The sequence below is a fragment of the Carassius auratus genome, chromosome 22 (genome assembly GCF_003368295.1).
Source record: "Carassius auratus strain Wakin chromosome 22, ASM336829v1, whole genome shotgun sequence".
In the NCBI taxonomy this organism is placed as follows: Eukaryota; Metazoa; Chordata; class Actinopteri; order Cypriniformes; family Cyprinidae; genus Carassius; species Carassius auratus.
The window spans coordinates 6400863-6403542 of NC_039264.1; positions in this window are offsets into that span (position 1 = coordinate 6400863).

Sequence of the window (2680 nt, forward strand, 5' to 3'; positions counted from 1 at the left end):
ATGTTTGTGATGATCAGAGATCCAGTCTGTCTGTCCAGCTTCAGTCTGTCTCTGAATCTCTCATTAGGGAAGATTTGTTTCCCTCTGTCGATTTGAGCGATCAGAGAGTTTTTAGCTCCGAAATTCCACAGTATGTCGTCGTCTTCATGTATTGTAGTTACAGTATTTTGTAGAAGCACAGAATCTCCCTCTGTCACTGATAATGACTCGCCAAACACACCTGGAGAAGACATATGGTCAGATTAAAAACAAAGGTTTACAAAACTTAAATCAGTTGCAGTTTGTAACTAAATGTGAAATGACATGAAAATGCTTTTATATCTTACCAGTCAAACACCACCAGCACAGCCAGAACAAAACAAATGTGCAAACCATTTTCTTCAGTTGTTCAGTGAAATCTTGTAAGACTGGTCATCAAAAACTCTCAAGCTATGAATCCTCCCAAAGCCTGAGTTTGACCCTCCCAGTACACGCTCTTTATGCATGAGGTATAGTTTCATATACATGCTCTTCTGCCTCCTGTTAGATTTTAATCATTTAACACATTCTTGTTTTACCATTATATAATAGATAGAAGACTTCAGGTGCAAAAGCATCTAAGTACGTCTGATATTTTTCTTTAAAATTTCTTTCTGGCTACTTTATAAGTACAGGTATTTCTGATTGGTTTGAGGCTGGGATTTAGCGAATTTGAAGTGAAAGTACTTGATAAACACGTGCTATGTGTGGAGAGAATTCATATATATATATATATATATATAATATATATATACAGGTGTATCTCAATAAATTAGAATGTCTTGGAAAAGTTCATTTAATTCAGTAATTCAGCTCAAATTGTTAAACTTGTATTAAATAAATTCAATGCACACAGACTGAAGTAGTTTTAAGTCTTTGGTTCTTTAATTGTGATGATTTTGGCTCACATTTAACAAAAACCCACCAATTCACAATCTCAACAAATTATTAATATGGCGACATCCCAATCAGCTAATCAACTCAAAAACACATGCAAAGGTTTCCTGAGCCTCCAAAATGGTCTCTCAGATTTGGCTCACTAGGCTACACAATCATGGGGAAGACTGCTGATCTGACAGTTGTCTGAAGACATCACTGACACCCTTCACAAGGAGGTTAAGCCACAAACATTCATTTCCAAAGAAGCTGGCTGTTCACAGAGTGCTGTATCCAAGCATTTAACAGACAGTTGAGTGGAAGGAAAGAGTGTGGAAGAAAAAGAATGCACAACCAACCAAGAGAAACGCAGCCTTATGAGAATTGTCAAGCAAAATCGATTCAAGAATTTGAGTGAACTTTATAAGGAATGGACTGAGGCTGGGGTCAAGGCATCAAGAGCCACCAACACACAGACGTGTCAAGGAATTTGCCTGAACCACAGACAATGTCAGAGGCATCTTACCTGAGCTAATGAGAAGAAACTGGACTGTTGCCAATGGTTCAAAGTCCTCTTTTCAGATGAGAGAAAGTTTTGTATTTCATTTGGAAACCAAGGTCCTAGAGTCTGGAGGAAGGGTGGAGAAGCTCATAGCCCAAGTTGCTTTAAGTCCAGTGTTAAGTTTCCACAGTCTGTGATGATTTGGGGTACAATGTCATCTGCTGGTGTTGGTCCATTGTGTTTTTTGAAAACTAAAGTCACTGCACCCGTTTACCAAGAAATTTTGGAGCATGCATGCTTCCTTCTGCTGACCAGCTTTTGAAAATGATGATTTTATTTTCCAGCAAGATTTGGGACCTGCCCACACTGCCAAAAGCACCAAAAGTTGTTAAATGACCATGGTGTTGGTGTGCTTGACTGGCCAGAAAACTCACCAGACCTGAACTCCATAAAGAAATCTATGGGCTATTGTCAAGAAGAAAATGAGAAACAAGAGACTAAAAATGCAGATTGGTGCATCTAAAAAACCATACCACCTCAGCAGTGCCACAGACTGATCACCTCCATGCCACGCTGAATTGAGGCAGTAATTTAAAGCAAAAGGAGCCCCTTCCAAGTATTGAGTCCATGTAAAGTAAATGAACATACTTTCCAGAAGGCCAACAACTCGTTTCTGGGCTTTGCCTACAAAGTGAAGTGACATACAGCCAAGTATGGTGACCCATACTCAGAATTCGTGCTCTGCATTTAACCCATCCAAAGTGCACACACACACACACAGCAGTGAACTCTCACACACAGCAGTGAACACACTCCCAGAGCAGTTTTTTTATTTTTTTTTATTGGTCTTATGGAGTATTCTTATTTGTTGAGTGAATTGGTGGGTTTTTGTTAAATGTGAGCCAAAATCATCAAAAAAGAAACAAAGACTTAAACTACTACAGTCTGTGTGCATTGAAGGTATTTAATACATGAGTTTCACAATTTGAGTTGAATTACTGAAATAAATGAACTTTTCCATGACATTCTGACTCTTACATATGTATGAATGTATGTATTGGATTAGTTATCATACATTTCATGTTAAAGCTGAAGGATTTTGAAATGTTTTTACAATCAATTGGTTCTTGCAAATGGCAGAAAACAGTCTGCCATCATGCATTATTGCTAGATTCATTGAGGTGTGACATTAGCAGCTCATTTCTGAGTCAAACTGAAACCCTCTGCGGTTTGGTTTTCATCAGAAACATGGTTTGGTGGACAAAAGCCTCCGCAAATAGCCAT